Source organism: Eumetopias jubatus, unplaced genomic scaffold (assembly GCF_037043125.1).
Source record: "Eumetopias jubatus isolate StellerSeaLion01/CBP00866 unplaced genomic scaffold, mEumJub1_p1.0 scaffold_16, whole genome shotgun sequence".
NCBI lineage: Eukaryota > Metazoa > Chordata > Mammalia > Carnivora > Otariidae > Eumetopias > Eumetopias jubatus.
Genome location: NW_028274822.1, coordinates 24,004,494 through 24,024,307, shown reverse-complemented (window position 1 = coordinate 24,024,307; position 19,814 = coordinate 24,004,494). Strand labels below are relative to the sequence as shown.

The following is a 19,814-nucleotide window of genomic DNA, read 5'->3' as shown; positions in this document are numbered from 1 at the left end:
GTATTCAATGTAGGGGGTGAAGGAAAAATCGTATTCAGGTTCCATTGTTATCTATTGAGCATTTATTAGATTTCTAACTATAAACACTTGGGTGCTTTCACATGCCCATTTAATTTGGTCTTCAGAGCAACCAGGCAGAGATAAGTTCTATAAGAGACGCCGAGAGAATCACTTTCGGTCTCTGGCTAATAAGTGCCAGGGCAGAATTTGAATGCAGCTGTCCTAACCCCCAGTCCCATGTTTCCTTCATGACACTATGGATCTAGAGAGATGTGGCATTTACAGAAATGGCACAGTTGAGAGGAGTGGCCCACGGAGGGAAGTATGCTGTGTTTGATGTTGGACCCACAAATATGAGCCATACTGACACACCCATCAGGTTAGAGATGTTCTCTACTGACTTGGCTCAGTCTGGCCTTCCATCCCAACTCATAAACACAGCCCCCCCACAGGGCCTGTGACCTCTGGTGCATTTCTCCCCCTGGATCGTACCGATCCTACCATCTCAGACAAATGCTCCGCCCCCCCACCCCGCTTTCTGCCTGTGACTCCCCAGGCTCCCCGGCTTCCAGTTCTCTCAAACCCATTACAAACACCTTTGACCTTTTGGAAATATCAGCCCCTTGATCTTTTTCTTTTCTTTCAACCTTTTATTAGTTCTTCCAGGTTTCTCCACCTCCCCAAACCACCCTAGACTCTGTGGCTGATCATCTAAAGCACCTCTGATTCCCCTGCACCCCTTCCTTCTGTAGCATTTCTCAGACAACACCCCAAGCTTGGCTCAGTATTATCGTCCACCTTCATGCGTAGCTAGTTGCCAGAGGAAAATTTCTCAGTCTTGCAGAGAATGCTTACAGATCTGTGGTCTCCAGACTCACCTGGGCCCTCAGCACTTCCCTCCATCCTCTCCCTGCTCAGGGCTCCTGTTGCCTCCTACACTGTAGAGAAAATCTCCAGATCATCAGGTGTGCTCTGCCCATTTCCCTGCTGTCTGTACATGTATCGGTACGTACCCCTCCTCCCTGCCTGTCCTCCCACAACAGAGAATCAGCCATCCCTTCTGCCCAAGGCCAGGCCCCATCCTCCACTGCTCCCTCAGGATTCTGCTTCTTCACAGCACCATAGGTCACCTCTCCTCCTCTGTGGGACCCTCTCTTTCAGCTTCTAAACATTCTCCACCTTCTCCTCCTTGACCTCCCTTGACCTCACTGGCCTCTTAGCCCTTGTCCAACTTCTCTGCCCCTGCTTGTCCAAACTTCCCAGAAGAGAGTCAGCCTCTACTTCCTCACCTCACACTTGCTCCTCAACCAACAACAGTCAGCCTTTCGCTCCCAACTGGCTCATAAAGCTACATTCGTATGAGCTTACATGCCCTCCTAATTGAAACGTATGATTTTTATTCTCCTGGAGCTCTCTGCTCTACTTTTTTATTGCGGTGAAATACACACAACATAGAATTTACAGTCTTAATTATCTTTAAGTGTAAGTTTAAGAGTGTCAAGTGTATTCACATTGTTATGTAACCAACTTACAAAACTGAAACTCTGAGCTGCACTCTCAGTCCGTGGCAACCACCTTCCACTTTCTGGTTTCTATGAGTTTGACTAGATACCCTTTTGTCTTTTTGTGACTGGCTTATTTCACTCAGCATAATGTCCTTAAGTTTCATCCATGCTGTCGCATGTGCCAGAATGTCCTTCCTCACTAAAGCTGAATCATATCCCACTGTATGGGTGGGCCACATTCTGTGTATTCATTCATCTGTTAACGGACACTTGTGTGCTATGAACACAGGTGGACAAAACCACCTGGGGACCCTGTTTTCATTTCTTTCAGATGCATACCCAGAAGCAGTATTTCTGGATATCATCTGCTCCATTTTTAAGAGTTTATCATTTCTTCCTTCCTGAAGCTCTCTGCTACGCTGTTTCCACGACACACGGTCCTCATTCTCCCTCCCGGTTCTTTTGGTGGCCTTCCTTCTCCTACCTTCTCCATCTCCTTCCAAGGTCTCCCTCTGCCTGCCCGAGGGGTCTGTGTCAGTCAGCATCCAACTAGAAAAACAGAAGCCACCTTCCAAAGAGAGGGTGTCAGGGAGACTGTTGGCTCCATAGACATTGGGAAGCTGAAAGAGTAAGAAGGGGAATGTTGAGGTAGCCCAAATCAGTAACTGTGGGATCAGTCACTGCCTGCTCCTACCACAGGGCGGGGAGCAAAGGAAGAGGTGAGGATGACCCTCACCACCAACCCTGGTGACTAGAAGTTCTTGGGAAGCCCCTGCTCTGCTGCACGGTACTTGGACCCTCGCACGTGGCGCTCAGCCTGTTGAAGCTGGTAGCTCCAAGGGAGGCACCTTGGCTGGTGCTGGGAGTGAATGGCGAAGACTGAGACTGGTGCTGTGGCCATCTTCTGTGACTTGAGTGGCAATGATAACAATTAGAAGCAGGAAGAAAGTCCATTCTGTCCTCCTCATGCTTTCCTGTTTCCCCTTAGTGGTTCTGTGAGCAGAAGCCAGTGGGGATCCCCCCGGCAAGGGAGACTGGGGAGGAAGCAACTTGCCCACTCTGGCTGTGGCCTCTGAGAGCACAGTAGAAGGGTGACTGGCAGCTGAGACACAGTGCACAAATGACCAGCCGGGACTCCGCCCTGGGTCCACTACTCCTGCTAAGTCCACTTCCTGGGAGTGGTCTCAGTTTTCTGGGAGTAAGCACTCACCGTCCCAACCACCACCTGTGCGTGCTGACATCCAGATCCGCCCAACCCATGCAGACCTCTGACCGACTTCAGGGGCCCTGTTTCTTCAGTTACCGGCTAGAAAGCACCCTGGTAGCTCTTGAAGGAAACAGGCTACAAACTGGACTTGTTATCTTTCCCCTCAGCCTGCTTCTTCTCCTCCGTTCTCTGTCTCAGCTGATGGCTTCACCTCTGCCAGTGAGCTACTCCAGAAGCCTGGGGGGTCCTCCTCACTTCACTGGCTCCTTCACCCCCCAAATACTTCTGCAGTCCCTCCCTCCCCTCTGCTCCATCTGTACCACTGTCCCAGCTCAGGCCTTCGTTCGGTCCCCCTGCCCACTCCACAACCTCCTCAGTGTTCAGTCAGACTTTCTTCTTGCCTGCCTGAAACTCACACGGCTGCCTAAATGATGGCCTCAAAATCCGAAAACGACTATGTCTCCCCCTCTCTTAAATAAAACCCTTCGGTAGCTCCCAAGAGTCCTTCCCTGGGCTGGCCCTGCCCTCTCTCCAGCCTCATCTCTTGCCCCTCCCCACCCCGTTGCCCGCTTTAGCAATTCTGAATCCCTTGAGCTATGCTGTTTCTCCCATTCTGTTCCCTCTGCCTGGGAAACCGTTCCTCCTTCACACTCCCTCTGAGCTAATCCCACTCATCCTTTAAAACTCAGGTCAGATGCCTCCCCCCAAAATCCTCCCCAACACTCAGATAAAAAATACTCAAGTCATGAGGTATGGCAAGTGGTGAGGCATGCAGCGCGGCATCTCCACCCCTCCAGCGGCTGGTCCCCCAGCAGCACCACCATAACCACAGTCACCACTGGACTCCCTTTAACGGCTCAGTCCCGCTGCCTGGCCACATGCTACTCCAGCCCCCCCCACCCAGATCAGTACTTCTAGGCCATTATTCCTCTACCTTCTTGCAAAAGCAGCTTCTCCTATGAAGTTTTCTATCTATACCTCTCTGTCACCACCACCATCCAATGACCAGGCCCCCTAGTTTCTCCTTCCCACAGAGTTCTCAAATATGTCTGTTTCTCCCAATCTCTATTGCCCCCCCCAAGACCAAACCATCCCTAACTTTTTTTTTAAGATTTTATTTATTTATTTGACAGAGAGAGGGAGCGTACAAGCAGGGGGAGAGGCAGAGGGAGAGGGAGAAGCAGGCTTCCCGCTGAGCAGGGAGCCTGATGCAGGACTCCATCCAGGGGCCCTGGGATCATGACCTGAGCCGAAGGCAAATACCTCACCGACTGAGCCACCCAGGCCTCCCCATCCCTAACTTTCATCGAGAAGTTTGCTACAGCTTCCCCCCTCATTGACCCCTGCCCCTCTCCAATCTATCATCCCCCTGTAGCCAAACTGACCTTTCCTGAATGGAAATTTGATCTTGTCAACACCTATTTAAAAACTGCTGGGTGATTGGTCTTTTTTTTTTTTTTTTTAAGATAAAGGCTACATTATTTAACTACAAGGGCCTGCAAATCACCTTGTGCCCTTTGTCAAATTTTCCTCCCTCTGAGTCATCATATACCCAGCCTTCTCTTCCCTTGCTCTGCCTATATATCCTCTATGCAACTTCCAGCCTCGGCTTAATGTCACTTCCTTAGGAAAGCCCTCACCGATTTCTCAGCCAGATTAGATCTCCCTATTAAACACTCTGGCACTTTGTGCTTACCTCTTTGTGGCACCTATCACAATTATAAAACTGTATGACTCGTTTAAGGTCTCTTTCTCCCATTTAGTCAGACTGTAAGCTCCATGAAGCAAGGACCAAGGCTGCCTTGCTCACTCTCACGGTCTAGTGCCTGGCTTTACTACTGGGCCATAGCAGGTCCCTGCTACTATTTGTTGGGTGAATGTTAATATTAGTAAGTTGCCCCATCCCCATCCCAGATGAGTTAGGTGTCTCTTCTCTACATCCCCATTACGCAGTGGAAGACTCATTTCTACTAGTGCCCTGACATCTTTATCTGTACAGGTGTCTGCTCCCACCTCTCTTCATTCTTCAGTCTTTCACCTGCCACCCCCTCCACTTCCTCAACACTCCTTCAGGGTGGGGACAATTTGAAAACAAGTAGGCACTCTAAAAATGTTTCCTGAATGAATGGAAACTTGAGGAGGAAAGGCCAGGATCGAAGGTGAAAATTCGCAGCAGAGGACCCAGACTTGTAAGCCTTCATGATGGATGAGTTTAGTATTGAACCTCGGGGATCACCCTTCATTACAGGGCAGCAGGAGGAAGAAATGGCAAATGTGAGGCCCATGATCGAGAGTATTGTGCCACGGATGCCAAAGGAAGTGTTTCAAGAAGGAAGGGAAGGCCAGCTGGGCCAAATTTTGCTCAAAGAATAAGGAAGCTGAGGACTAAAAAAAGGGTTTGGGTGTCTGGGTGGCTCAGTGGGTGGAGCGTCCGACTCTTAGTTTTGGCTCAGGTCATGATCTTGGGGTCATGGGATTGAGGCCCGCATTGGCTCCATGCTGAGCACAGAGTCTGCTTGAGATTATCTCTCTCCTTTCTCTCTGTTCCCTCCGCCCCCCCGCGCTCTCTCTAAATAAACAAATAAAATCTTTTAAAAAAATGGTTTGAATTCCACCAAAAAAGAGTAAGTTTTGCATAGTTTTAATAAAGCTGTGGAGAAGGAAGCCAGAATTATAAGCAATAAGGAAGGAACTGGTTTCCCTAATGAGATACCACCTCGCACTGGTCAGAATGGCTAAAATTAACAAGTCAGGAAATGACAGATGTTAGTGAGGATGCAGGGAAAGGGGAACGCTCTTATACTGTTGGTGGGATTGCAAGCTGGTGCAGCCACTCTGGAAAACAGCATGGAGGTTCCTCAAAAAATTGAAAATAGAGCTACCCTATGACCCAGCAATCGCACTATTAGGTATTTACCCCAAAGATACAAATGTAGTGATCCGAAGGGGCACCTGCACACCAATGTTTATAGCAGCAATGTCCACAATAGCCAAACTATGGAAAGAGCCCAGATGTCCATCAACAGATGAATGGATAAAGAAGATGTGGTATAGAAATACAATGGAATACTACTCAGCCATCAAAAATGAAATCTTGCCATTTTCAATGATGTGGATGGAACTAGAGGGTATTATGCTAAGCAAAATAAGGCAATCAGAGAAAGACAATTATCATATGATCTCACTCATATGTGGAATTTAAGAAACAAAACAGAGGAGTATAGGGAAGGGAGGGAAAAATAAAACAAGATGAAATCAGAGAGGGAGATAAACTGTAAGAGACTCTTAATCATAGGAAACAAACTGAGGGTTGTTGGAGGGGAAGGGGTAGGCGGATCAGGTAACTGGGTGATGGACCGTAAGGAGGGCATGTGATGTAATGAGCACTGGGTATTATATAAGACTGATGAATCACTGATCTCTACCACTGAAACTAATAATGCATTATATGTTATTGAATTTAAATTAAGAAAAAAAAAAGGAAGGGACTGGTTTCATAGGAGCAAGCAGAGCTGCAGGCTGTTTGTTGAAAGGGCTTAACACCATGGAGACAAGTCAAGCTCCCGCATTTGGATAGAGTAAAATGAGTACCAGAATGTTCCTTCTCACATTTTCTTCTCACTTCTCCTTTCCACCCTAATATGTACAGAATGGGCTGAATTCATGACCAAACGGTTCAATTTCCCTTTTCTCACCGTTGGCATAATGCTTTTTGAATGTTATTTTCACAGCTGGCGTGAAATAACATTCTATTCCCTTTCCAAACTTACAGAAGGATGATACTTGCTTTTCATGTTTACTCAGAATGAATGAATGAAATAAAAAATATGAGCAAGTCATTTTTCTTCACAAAAGGAGCTAAGATACATTTTTCTACCAAGAAAAAAATTGTAAAATTCTTTTTAAAAAAAATCCTCTTGTGGGCACCTGGGTGGCTCAGTCGTTAAGCATCTGCCTTCAGCTCAGGTCATGATCCCAGGGTCCTGGGATCGAGCCCCGCATCGGGCTCCCTGCTCAGCGGGAGGCCTGCTTCTCCCTCTCCCACTCCCCCTGCTTGTGTTCCCTCTCTCGCTGTGTCTCTCTGTCAAATAAATAAATAAAATCTTTAAAAAAGAAATCCTCATGGTAGGCTTTAAAAATGTATTCTAGAACAATTACTCCAAGAGTAAGAATGTCGGTCACAGGGGGCGCCTGGGTGGCTCAGTTGTTAAGCATCTGCCTTCAGCTCAGGTCATGGTCCCAGCGTCCTGGGATAGAGCCCCGCATTGGGCTCCCTGCTCGGCGGGGAGTCTGCTTCTCCCTCTCCCACTCCCCCTGCTTGTGTTCCCTCTCTCACTGTCTCTCTCTCTGTCAAATAAATAAATAAAAAATCTTAAAGACAAAAAAAGAGTGTCAGTAATAAATTACGTTCTTAACATGTCTAGCAGTATCTGGCACAAGGAGAGACATGAACAAATTCCTCCTAACAAGGAACAGAAGATGACTAAGGGAAGTTTCCTAAATTATCGACCTGGGAGGCTGGGAGATTTGGTCACTTTTCAAGTTGAGAGCAACCCCTGCAAGCAAACCAGGTAAACCCAAGTTTGTGTCGTAATGCTGAGTCACTGGGCCACAGGAAAGCCCAGGGGGCACTGTCCCAGGTACAGCTCAATAAATTGAAATGGAGTAGGATTTACTGTAAGTCACAAAAGACCTGTTGACAGGGAATGTCTCCGCATATCCTCGAAACTGGAGATCTGACAAAACAAACTGCTACAGGAAACTATTTTCCAGTATCAGAAGCTAAACTCCTAAATTGCTGACAGACAGAAGGAGTTTCTTAGCTGAACTTGGGTAAAAACAGTCCAGTACAAGGGGTTCTTAACCACAGGTAGTAGGTGAACTTGGATTGAGAAAAATACGTTGGGGCACCTGGATGGCTCAGTTGGTTAAGCATCTGCCTTCGGCTCAAGTCATGGCCCAGGGTCCAGGGAGCGAGTCCCAAGTCGGGCTCCCTGCTCAGTGAGGAGTCTGCTACTCCCTCTCCCTCTGCCCTTCCCCCCACTTGTGCTCTCTGGCTCTCTCTCTCTCAAATAAATGAAAAATAAAATTAAAAAAAGAGAAAAAATATGTTTATTTTCACTATCTCTAACTGGAATTTAGCATTTTGTTCAATTATGGATGAAAGCAACAAAATGCTAGGATTAACAGAAGCCACAGATTTTTTTATACCACCTTACAGTTGTTGCAGATACTTTCAAATACCATTTATACTCATCATTACTAGTTATTAGGCCCACCATTAGATTTTTATTTAATGTATTATAAAGTAGTACATGTATTACTATATCAGAAATTTGGGATTTAAAGATATTTTGGGGCACCTGGGTGGCTCAGTCAGTTAAGCATCTGCCTTCAGCTCAGGTCATGATCTTGGAGTCCTGGGCTTGAGTCCTGCATCGGGCTCCCTGCTCAGCGGGGAGCCTGCTTCTTCCTCTCCTCTGTCCCCAACTTGTGCTCTCTCTCTCTCTCTCTCTCTCACTCTGTATCTCAAATAAATAAATAAAATCTTAAAATATTTTGAAATTTTATTATAATTAGATTCTTTGGTTGTTCTACATGTTTTATTTTATGCATTTAAAAAAAACATTCTGAAGAATCTATAGGCTTCACCAGACTGTTGGTGATGTCCATTGCATAAAAGAAGATGAAGAACCTCTGATCTTGTATTGTAGGAATAAAGCTACGGTTCATCATTTCTAGTTGCAGGCACAAAGATATGAACAAGAGATTATGTTTACACCATTTGATGCCCTTAATAAGCTGGAATCCAGATATAATTTTTCCAAGGTTGTGTTGTTTGGGACTAACCTTTTATTCTATATTCTTTTTTTTTGAAGATTTTATTTATTTATTTATTTATTTATTTATTTATTTATTTATTTGAGAGAGAGCACAAGCGGGGGGGTGGCAGGTGGAGGGAGAAGCAGGCTCCTCACTGAGCAGGGAACCCAACTTGGGGATGATCCCAGGACTCTGGGACCATGACCCGAGCCGAAGGCAGATGCTCAACTGACTGAGCCACCCAGGCGTCCCTGATTCTATATTCTTCTGTGCAATATACTTTTGGTTCAAGTAAAATGAAGGAAAGATATTCTACTCCCCTTTGGATGCCTATTAAGATGCTTCAATTAATCGCTGGAATTGGTACAGACCCCAAGATGGCCAAGTTCTAATGTGAACCATCAGCATTGAGTCAAACCTCCAGGGAGGTGCTGGGGTCCCCAGACATTCATGAGGTAACCAATGGCCATGGAAAAGACATGTGGAAGAATGCCCAGCCGAGGAGTGCTGCTTGGTGTGGGAGATGATTCACTTTGAGAAACATTTCAGAAAGTTAGCAGGTCTAAAGTCAAACAGTAAAGGGAGGAAAGGCATGCCTGGGAGATTTCTCTTATGGTTAGACCATATCTTATTGATGTTAAAAGATATGAAATACTCAACTTAACAATATTAAAGCTGTTTTTAGAATTCTGATATCCCTTGTGCCAAAGAATCCACCATTTATTGCTCAGTAGGAAAATATATTGGATAATCAAACCCAATTTATTAATTCATGGTTTTCTTAAATTATCATATCTATTACAGCTACTCTCTTGGCCACACAAATCTTGAAAACTTTGTAGAAAAATGTCCCAGTACTGCCCCCAAGATATAGAATCTCAGAGGTACATTTTCATCCCATGTAGTCTGAGAATTACGAAGTGTTCAGGGTCTATTAAGGACCCATATGTAAAGTAATGCTCAAGATACCAGGGATGCTATTTGGTGATCAAGGCAAACATTTCTGGGATTTTTTTTCCCCCTGACATCAGACAGAGACTTTGCATACAGTCCATTTGGTGCAAATATTCTACCTGCTATCTAGACCATAACTACATATCTAGTGAATGAAGAATAAAATTGTGCTGCTCATGGTTTAAGCATAACATAGTCTCAGTATGGGCAGGAAAGAACAACTATATTTACCTTGGCACAGGAACTTCTTGAAGATAAAGTTTCATGGGTTTCTCATTATCCCATATCTAGAAATAAAAATTCATTCACAGCAGCATGAATTCACAGAATCTAGAACTTCAGAGGTTCTCCATGCTTCTCAAATGTTAACGTGCATGGAACCGCCTGGCCATGTTGGATTCTGATGCAGTAGGTTTGGGGTGGGAGTCCAGATTTCATTTTTCTAACAATCTTGTGATGCCAATGTTGTTGCTCTTCCAGCCCTCTCTGTGTCAGTCCTGTGGTTTTGGGAGCTGTCTCAGCCTTTGCTATCTCAGGCTTTGTCTCTGGTTTGGCTAGCTCACCTGTGAACAAAGCCTGAGATAGCAAAGGCTGAGACAGCTCCTAAAACCACAGGACTGACACAGACTTATCCACACCCATGTCCTTCTCTATTTGTTTAGCAACCAAGCCCTAGTCCTATTTCCTCCTACTACTTTTCCATTAATTTGGGCCTTGGCACCTTGTTTTATCAGATCCCCTGCTTTGTAACCTATCTTTCATGGAAGAGCTTGCTTCTTTCCAGGCTTGTATATTGTCTCTCATTTTGACAACTCTGCAAGGCTTGGTGAGCTACACTCTGGACAGCCAGGAATGGTCCCCTGCTTTTTTCTGAGAGGGCCCAGTAGAGGACACCAAGGAAGAAGCCTAAAATGAAGGTACTGGATCCACAACCGACTTCAGGGGCATTTATTCCAAAATGAAATAGCAATGCACAAGGCAAATGGTTTATTTTATATGTTGGTTGGGGTAGATATAAAATTCATGCAGTGAGGTGTGTAAAGCACTCAAGTGTGATGAACTTTAACACATGTACACACCTGTGTAGTCATCATCCAGACTGAGGTATAGAATGTTCCCTTGTCTCTTTTCAGCCAACCCCCCATTCAAGCTAACCACTTGGGGCACTTGGGTGGCACAGTCAGTTGAACATCCGACTCTTGATTTTGGCTTAGGTCATGATCTCAGGGTCATGAGATCGAGGCCCTCAACAGCCTCCACGCTCAGTGCGGAGTCTGCTTGAGATTCTCTCTCCCTCTCTTTCTGCCTCTCCGGTTCATGCTCTCTCTCTCTCTCTCTCAAATAAATAAATCTTAACCACTTTATTGACTTCCATCATCAACAATTTCTCCTTAAAAGCTAAGTTCTTATAACTCACCTAATCAGTCATTTTTGTGCTCACAGCACCAAGTAAAATGTTGTAACATTCTTTGTCATTCACAATAAATTTAGCTTGAATATTATAATAAGCAATATTTGTGATAAATTATCTGCTTAATTCCAGCAAAATTGAAATTAAGAACTATACATAGCAGTCCACTAATGTATTGTACCATAAGGATTGCACTTTTGGATCATACAAATGGATGAAACCCTTAGAAGCAGTTGGACTTGAGAATTTAGAAAATTCTAGATTTGAAAAGACATTAAAATTTGGAAAAAAAAGACATTAAAGGAGCATATGCTGTATGTTATATACTACCTGCAGTGGGATCTAGGGCAGTGTGCCTCACAAAAACATTAATAATTATTGAAGAATATGTAATATACAAGTATGTAAGAAGAATAATATAAATACAAATATTTACATTATGTTGGGGAAATATAGGCCATAAATCGCTTTGTAACAACTCTTATTTGCCATCAAATAAATTCTGGCACCACCAAAATTACAAATAAAAACCTTTGGATTTGAAGTTATGGATAAGAGTTTGTGGACTTGTAGGTAATATATTACTTAAGGAAATTCTCTATGTAAGTCAAATCTTGCTCTCTTATCATGTCCTCCACAGAGCTTTCTAGGTAATCCAAGTATAAGAAGTGGTTGCTTCTTTTGAACTACTACAGCATTTTGAGCTTATTTTTCACATATTGCCTTAAAGTTTTTTTATAATGAAACGTTCAATTATACAAAAAATAAAGAATACAGTATAATAAACTCCTTTAAAGATATCACCCAACCTTAATAATAGCATTTTGCCAATCTTGTTTAATCAATCCCCATTTTTTTCCCTAGAATAATTTTTTTAAAGATTTATTTATTTATTTATTTATTTTAGAGAGGGAGGGGAGAGAGGAGAGGGGGAGAGGGAGAGGGAGAGGGAGAGAGAGAGAGAGAGAGAGAGAGAGAGAGAGAGAGAGAGAGAGACAGTGAGTGGGGGGAGGGGCAAAGGGAGAGGGAAAGAGAAACTTAGTAGACCCTGTGCTGAACCTGGAGCCCAATGCGGGGTAACATCTCTGGACCCTTGAGATCACAACCTGAGTCAAAACCAGGAGTTGGCCACTTAACTGACTGAGCCACCCAGGCAGCATTCCCAAGAAAAATAAAAAAAAAACCCCAAGACATCATGATCCCGTCACCTCACCTGTAAATACTTAACAACTCATTGCTTATTAAATTACACTTACATGAGTAAATGTTTTGTGTCCATATTACAATGCAGACTCCATGAGGGCAAGCATTGTATCTTTTTCATCCTTGTTTCCCAGTGAGCAGGAAATTCTACACAAAAACATAAATTAGATTCTTGATCAATGCATGGCATCAGACAATGATTCTTAAACTTGAGTGTGTATCCAAAGCAACTGGAGGGTTTGTCAAAACACACAGTGCTAGGCCCCAACCCCAGAATTCCTGATTCAGTGGGTCTGCAGTGGGGCCCAAGTAGTTGCATTTCTAACAAGTTCCCAGGTGGTGGTGGTGGTGATAATGGTTATGATGATGACGATCTAGAATCACACTCTGAGAACTCCTTCACTGGAACAAGGAAGATGTTGACATGTCTAAACCTGCCTATAATTAATCAAACATTAATCATATGTGAGGGCTTGAAAGGAATACAGGGAGAAATAATTTTTATAAGCCCCTACACTCTTATGGCGGTTTTACTATATAAGAAGTATATTAAAAAGAAAGGAGAATTATTAAGAAACACAGGTGCTAGAGTCCCATACCAGAAGATTCTTATTTAATTAGTATAGAATAGGCTTTTTTTTTTTTTTTTTTTTTAGTGTTCCAGGTAATCCCAATGCGTATTTACATTCTATCACACCAGGCTTTACTGAAGAGGTGAGCTTAGAATTTGTCCTTGAGTTATGAAAATGATTTTAATAAACAGCTTAAGTGGGAAGGGCCTTCCTACTTCCTAGGTTGGGGGTTGGAGTGGCATAACAATCCAAATACTTTTTTCTGGTCTTTCCAAGACATTGAACTGTATATAAAAATATTCAAAAATATTCAGAGTTTGTACAACATAAGTTTGTATCCCTTTTTTCTTGGATGAATCAACCTCTAAATCCTCAGATTTCCCATATGTAAAATGGGAATACTAATTATACCTACACATCACAGTATTGTTGAGACAATTAAATGATTTTAGTGTATACAGAAGGAACCTTAGAACAATGCTTAGCAAATAAGTGCTCAATGAATGCTAATTATTATTTATTGAACATCATCTATATGCCAGGAAGGGAACAGGAACGAGAATACTTTGTATTTGTATCTCTTTGACTTTACAAAGCTGTTGTATATTTTTTATCACACTTCCTCCTTTCAGTGACCTTTGCAATAGGTAGAGAAAGTCTAACAGCACTTACCTGACAGGAGAAACTGTCGAGTGACTTTTTAAAAGAGTGCAAGAGAGTACTAGAACTCCAGTGTTTCAAACTCCCAAAGTGTGCTCTTTCCTTCAATATAAATAAGGATGCAAACAAACAAAAAACAAAAGTAGAAAACTATTAAAGAACTGAGGCATTTGTTCAGATAATTTGCACACATACCCCACTATACCTAAACACATGCCCACAGGAATCTCAACAATCTTCCTTCTGTCATTCCCAGGTTATCCATAAATGGGACATTTAATTGGTGGATACTCTATCTTCTGCTTGGAGTTACAGTTATTTTTTTTAAGATTTTATTTATTTGACACAGAGAGAGAGAGAGAGCACAAGCAGGGGGAGTGGCAGGGAGAGGGAGAAGCAGAAGCCCCGCTGAGCAGGGAGCCTGACGTGGGTTCATCCCAGGACCCTGGAATCATGACCTGAGCCAAAGGCAGACGCCTAACCAACTGAGCCACCCCGGCACCCCTGGAGCTACATTTCTTATTTACCTGCATTTCTACTCAAGGACTGTCTGGTAACTCCATTTACTGGAGAGAACCCTGCATTTAAGAAGAAGTTCTTTCATTCTCTTAAGGAACATCCAGAAAGTGGAAAACCTAAAATGAGACAAATTTGAACAAGAAAGTTTTCTTCATCAACACACACATACAAAATGGAAAAGTTAATATAACAATTAACATGTTCTTTCACGTAACAGGTACTTGGTGACATCTTACATATATTATATTCTTGATCTGGACAATGCAAGGGTAGGAAAACAACAAATGTAATTGGAAAACATGAGTAATCATTGATAGAGACATAAAGCCTAAAACCTCCCAAAGTTTCCTCTCTGGTTTCTACAGGGGAGAACTGCAGTGAAGGATACAGCTCCTGGATTAGATGACGTGGTCATTACTCTGTAACTGGTGGTAAATTTCTCATATGACTGAAAACAGATGTGTGGAAAATCTATTATTATGATTACTCCTAGTACTGTTACTACTACTTTAGGTTTGATATCCTCCATTTGGGTTATGAGCTGTTCTAAAGAAAGAAGTATAAACTAAGATATTACAGCAGGGAACAAGATTTTTGTGTATTTTAACAGTACTTGTTAGAAATTATTTTTAGCCCCAAACAACAGAAAACCCTATTTGAGTTGATTTATACAGAGGCTTATTTCACAAAATAAGAAATATAAGGCTAGGAACCAAGGCTGAATGTGGCTCAATAATATTATTAGGGATCCAGGTTCTTTAATCCTGCCAATATCCTTAGAGTGTAAGCCTTCATCCATTCGATTGTCATCTTACGGTCCAATGATGGGTGCCATGCCTTCAAACTTTTCTGGCAAGAAGTGGAATGAAGCAAAAAGCCAAAGGTACATGCCAGTTGAGTATATTTTTTAAAGTCTTTCCAGAAGTCCCACCCAGCAGCTTCCATGTATGTGACTTTAACAGGGTCCTCTTAGACTAGCTCTGTCCAACTGAAATATAATGCAAGCCACAAATGGGAGCTACATATGTAATTTTACATTTTCTAATAGCCATGTTAAAAAAGGAAAAAAGAGAGGAAATTAATTTCAATAACACATTTCATTTAACCAAAAATATCCAAAAAGTTTTTGATGGGTGATCAATATTTTATTCTATTTTTAAAAGATTTTATTTATTCATGAGAGAGAGAGAGAGAGAGGCAGAGGGAGAAGCAGGCTCCCAAGGAGCAGGGAGCCCAATGTGGGACTCGATCCCAGGACTCTGGGATCATGATCTGAGCCAAAGGCAGACGCTTAACCATCTGAGCCACCCAGGCACCCGGGTTATCAATATTTTAAAAATCAAGATACATATTTTACAGTCTTTTTTTTTTTGGATTGTTTTCATACTCAGTGTGTATCTCAATTTAAACTAGCAACGTTTCAAGTGCTCAATAGCCATATGTTACTGTCTTGGATAGGAAGCCTCAGACCAATCACCAAAGTGACTCAGGATAAATTAATTGGGGTGGGCCAGCCAAATAGCAGTGTTTGCCTTCTTGACAGTAACAAATATTTCATTTAAGGAATGAAATGACCTCAGTTTAACCAAAATAAGTTTCATCCATGATAGCTCTCGACAACTTTTCAGACCAGGGCTATTCTAATGTAGGACAAACTGTCTTTCTAATGCAGCATTTATGACACTTTTACTTTTTGAAGTTTCCCTCATTCAGTTTGACGTTCTTGACAATTTCTGGTGAGCAGGGTTATCTTAGGTGATGCTTATTTACAGTCCTTTTACTGTGGTGGTTACTATAGCAGCCATACCTATCATTTATCATCTAACTATCTAACACTATAGTGTTCCCAAACATGCCCGCCCTTTGATGCTCACAGTGGCGGAGTTGCTCCAGATTTCCCGTAATTGTCAGCGTTTAGGAAGTGACAACTCACTTTTCTCCACTTCCACTCAATTTTCTCTATTTTACATTTCCATCACTTTCCGTTTTCTTGTTCCATCCTCCTTGACTCTTTTTGTATCCTTTACATCTTCACTTTAAATTTATCATTACAAGGGGCACCTGGCTGACTCAGTCCGTGGAGCATGCAACTCTTGATCTAGGGGTTGAGTTTGAGCCCCACTTTGGGTGTAGAGATTACTTAAAAACAAAACCTTAAAAAAATAATAAAATTAGCATTACCATACTTTAAAAGTACACAAACTCATTTACAGCAAAGAATTTTTGATGATAAGATTTTTCTGAAAAAAAGTGAAGAAAAATCCTCCAATGTCATAACCGTGAGTGGGTAAAGGGGTACTAAGGTACAGTCCCTGGTGCTTTCAAGATGACAATTTAGTGTTGCAGTGCTTTTCTGAGAGAGGACATTGAACATCTGTTTATGGTGACTGTGATGATAGAGATTAGTAAATTCCCTGCGAGCCAGTAACTGTGCCAGCAGGTGAGGAGAGTGGCAAAGAATTCTGCAGAAGATCGAGGCCTAGACACATAAAAATAGCTCAGAGATAGAAAGCGTTCCTTAAGTGCAGAGGTCTCACATTTCCTGCGTCTCCCCCCTCTTCTGCTTCTCCAGCCACCTGACCTGTATCCAGCTCTTAATCTCTTCCTTCCATCTTCTGTCTGCCTCCGCTCGCTGCCCACGAAGGACCCAAACTCCCAGGTTTCCTCTCGCCTCCTGGGGCTGGGAGACTGGTACCTACGGATTTCCCCCCCGGCCCGCCCGCGCCTGCGCAGAACCTCTTCTCGCGCGAACGCGCTGCCATCCCCCTGGAGTACCCCGGCAACCCGAGGGATGCGGGGTCCGCCTTAAACCAGCCCCTGCTCCTTTCGTGGAACAACGGGGCGTCGCCTGGGTCTCCGGACTCCTTCTCTACCCGGCCCCTCTCGCATTCCTCGAGATCGCGTCCGCACTGGCGCGCGCTCGTCCTCAAAACAGTAACCTCAAAGAACCAGATCAAGAAAGGTCCTGGTGGGGGGGAAGGAACCCGGGCGCGCCAGCCGCGCCGGCCGCGAAGTGGCGGCCGGAGCCCCGCCCCCCGGGCCGGTTTCTGCCTCCGCATTGGTCCGCGCGCCCGTCAGTCTCCGCCCCGGGCCGCGCCGGCCCGCCTCCCCGCTCGCTGGCTCACTACGCCGACTGCCTGGCTCCCTCGCCGGCTATCGCCCGCCCATGCCTGTCCGAACCTGAGCTAGCGCCGGTTCCGCGAAGCTCAGGGAAGAGGGGGACCGGACTCGGCCGCAGCTGAGCATCGCGCGTGTGGGCGGCAGGGCCGCTGCCTCTCTGACCGCAGCACCACCTGTCGCGGGGTAAGACTTCGGGTAAGGCTCCGCGCAGCGCGCGGTTGCAGGCGGCCTGGCGCGGAGGGGCCCGGGCGGGAGCTCCGGGAGGGGAGCGGGCGCCCGCCTCCTCCCGCCCGATCCGCCGAGCCGATTGCGGGCCCGCCGCCGGCTTTCGCGCGTGCGGCGGGCAGAAACCCGCTTGGCGGATGGGCGGGGCGAGGTTAAGGGAAGCGACGCCCCGAGCCCGGGCTGAGGGCGGGGGAGCGGTCAGGTCGCGGCGGTCCCCAGTACGAGCGTCCGCGGCTCTTTCCCGGGCACGGTTTTGGGGCTCGACTTCCCCGTTTCTAGATTCGCTGGTTCCAGGGCGGCCCCCTTCCTGCCCCCGAAATGAGGTCCAGTGGCTTCCAGACCACGAGCGTCGCTCCCTCCCGCGCCCTTTAAAGACCGATTTTGTGGCTTGACACCTTTTATCACATCTGCTCCTGCAGGGATGAATTAATGACAGGAGTTAGGCTTTGTGTGTGTGTGTTCGTTTGTTCGTTCGTTCCTCTCTTTAAAGGAAGTTTGCTACAAACTAGAAAGTTCTGCGATTGGAACAGTTCTGTCCGTTCATGCGAAATGGCATAAATAGACCAGAATTGGCAGGTGTTTCTTTGACGCTGGTGATAACCACCTCTGCTTGTGTGGTGGTGTTAACATTTGCGGTCCTGGAATTGGCTTTCTTTCGTGGTTACGAAAACAGTTTTAGAAAACATGTTGCCTTTTGATGAGAAGCATCATCAAAATAATACATCTTAACAGTAGTGCTTCCTTACAAAATGCATTATCTCCTTATCTGTTTGATTTATTTTCCTAATGCGTGTGGCAGTCACTTCTAAGCAGAATAGTTAATAGCATTGTTGTTTCTTTTAGTGTTGCAGTTGGTAACGATAAAAGGATGTATTAATTGTCAGTTATGGGCTGGACATTGTTCTGTACATGAATCATCTCAAAATAACTCTTTGAGGTTGGTCCTGTTATTTCCACTTAACAAATGAAGAAACTAAGGCTTAAGAAGGTTAAGTAACTTGCACAAGATCACAGGTTTTAGGTGGCAAAGTCTGGATTCGAACTCAGGCAATTTAACATAACAGCTCCAGCCCTCTCTTAATTCTATTGCTCCTTAAGCATTGTTCATGTTGTTAAAGTAATTGCAGTGTTGTACTCATGAATTTTAATCTTCATCTTTTACTCATGAATTTATTCTTCAGTGTCCAGGCATCCTGGAAGTTAGAGAAGAAATAGTTGCCCAACTTCCCCCTCCCCACCTTCCTCCATGTGTTTATTTGTATGTGTATATATACACACACCACACACTGACAAAGTATAGATGAATATATAATCTATTGTGTATCTACTAAAACTAAATGAGTTACATGTTACTATGTTACATGGTTTGCAGAAATACAGAAAAAACAGTTTAATTCTTGTCTTCTAATGTTGGACCTTTAATTAGCTTTGAACTTTGATTTGCAATCTGTATTTGATTCTTTTATGGTAATTACAAAGACTTAATTAAAAGTTAGGCATAGAGCCCAGATATGCTGATAGAACTTTTATCATATATTAAGGAAATGTTGGGCTATGCTTTTGTAGTTCTTCATTCTCTTGAGAATTAAATATACTCTTGCTCAGTACTTACTCCTGAGAAAGAACTGCTTACAGGTTTCAGCCTTACAAGCTGTTTATGTATGTTTTTGTCTTTTATAATTCAGTTGTTATGGAAACACATTAAAAATTCATAAAAGAAAAACTCATTTACCATTTGAGAATTGCTTTTGCAAATTAACTCCTATACTGCTGAGGCATAACTTGTATTTAGTTGCCTATAACAATAAGCTATTTTAAACTATATTAGTTTTTATATTAAGTTAAACTAAAATTCTAATTTATGTTGGTGAATTATTGACAAACTTAGTCATATTTTATTTATTTTATTTTTTAAGTAGGATCCACACCCAACTTGGAGCTTGAACTCACGACCCTAAGATTGAAACCTGAGCTGAAATCAAGAGTCAGACACTTAACCGACAGAGCCACCCAGGTGCCCCAAATTCAGTCATACTTTAAAACATAAATAATAACTGAAACCTATAGTTGTTTACTGAGGATCAATTTTAGGAGGAGGGCAAAATCCATACTATCAAAATCACTCTACATTTGGTTTTCTAAAAATCTATTTTATAAAAAGTTAACTTTTATTTTAAAGTCACCATTTTGATTATATGGCTGTATATTTCCTTTGAGCAGTATTTACAAATTTCAGAAGTAATGTAAAATACTATATTGATTCTGTAGATGTTGTTCAGAATGATATTTGATGTTGCCTGGATCTGTATACCATCCAAATTCTCATTACTGACCTAGAGATTTGATTTGAAATAGTTTAAATAAATGCTAACCATGACTATCCTTATAGCCTCTTAATAAGGATTTCACAGTAGAAGATGTTGATGCAGAGACTAACAGGCATTCGGAAGACACCTTCTGACCACCTTAGTCTGTTTCTACTAACAGTGCTTAGATAAACTAACATTTATAGAGCACTTAGAGGGCACTGTGATAAGCATCTTACATGGATTATCTAATTTAAATCTTAAAATGTCCCTGATTAGTAGGTCCTGTTGTTTATCATTCCCATTTGA

The 19,814-nt window shown here is 43.4% G+C and overlaps 1 protein-coding gene and 1 long non-coding RNA gene across 5 annotated transcripts in view; one reads left to right on the top strand and one right to left on the bottom strand.

The window, feature by feature from the left end:
• Window positions 1-16,525, bottom strand: part of LOC114204938 (uncharacterized) — a 33,007-nt gene extending 16,482 nt beyond the window's left edge. Inside the window, exons 1-5 of one of the 2 annotated variants that reach the window (XR_003608284.2) lie at window positions 16,436-16,525; window positions 13,863-13,970; window positions 13,348-13,437; window positions 12,157-12,250; window positions 9,721-9,776 (exon numbers count right to left, since the gene is read on the bottom strand). This is a non-coding gene — a long non-coding RNA (uncharacterized LOC114204938). The remainder of the gene's footprint in view (window positions 1-9,720; window positions 9,777-12,156; window positions 12,251-13,347; window positions 13,438-13,862; window positions 13,971-16,435) is intronic. The other variant, XR_015766934.1, reaches the window with a different exon arrangement.
• A 437-nt stretch (window positions 16,526-16,962) lies between these two features.
• The window catches only part of ME2 (malic enzyme 2), a 53,760-nt gene continuing 50,908 nt past the window's right edge, over window positions 16,963-19,814 (top strand). The window contains exons 1-2 of one of the 3 annotated variants that reach the window (XM_088019425.1): window positions 16,963-17,157; window positions 19,119-19,213. The gene's annotated coding sequence lies outside the window, so the exon portion shown is untranslated. Of the gene's footprint in view, window positions 17,170-19,118; window positions 19,214-19,814 lie in introns of all 3 variants that reach the window. The other 2 variants (XM_028098414.2, XM_028098415.2) reach the window with 2 other exon arrangements.